Below are 518 nucleotides of genomic sequence, written 5' to 3'. Positions count from 1 at the left end.
TCGCTTTTTCTGACATTTTTGTCACTTTTTCAATGTTATGGGTCCTTTTTTTTTTAAAATGTTTTTTTCCAAAGTTATTTGATATTTCTAATGTTGACATTTTCAACTTATTTTGAAGGGCCATTTTTTGTGATGATTAAACTGAAAATGGGTCAAATTTGACCCGAGGACAACACAAGGGTTAAGATTGTTGCTTGTTTTTTTGTTAATTTTCTCCTTTATCTTTTTGTCTGGTGAAGACTCTGAGCCACGTCACATGGTGTTGGTGTTTACGTGCATGTATCATGGATCAGTGTTTTTGATGTGTGTGTGATTATTATTTGATATTTGATACACTTATTGATAGATAACTTGTGTAATATTGCATTGGTGTGATTATTTTCTGTATGACGCTGCCTGAAGAAGGACACTTCTCAAGCCCCTGGAGGAATTTTAGGCAAGTTCTCCTTCACGTTTCCTTGCAAATTATTTAATTTTAATGTATCTTTTGATTTTTTTTTTTTATATTTGTAAATAGA

General features: G+C 31.7%; 1 long non-coding RNA gene across 1 annotated transcript in view; it reads right to left on the bottom strand.

The window, feature by feature from the left end:
• Positions 1-518, bottom strand: part of LOC116687010 (uncharacterized) — a 9,350-nt gene that overhangs the window by 1,042 nt on the left and 7,790 nt on the right. The gene's annotated exons all lie outside the window — the stretch shown is intronic.

This window comes from Etheostoma spectabile, chromosome 3 (assembly GCF_008692095.1).
Source record: "Etheostoma spectabile isolate EspeVRDwgs_2016 chromosome 3, UIUC_Espe_1.0, whole genome shotgun sequence".
NCBI classification, from domain to species: domain Eukaryota; kingdom Metazoa; phylum Chordata; class Actinopteri; order Perciformes; family Percidae; genus Etheostoma; species Etheostoma spectabile.
Note: the sequence above shows the minus strand (reverse complement) of the source record. Positions and strands in the feature narration are given on the sequence as shown.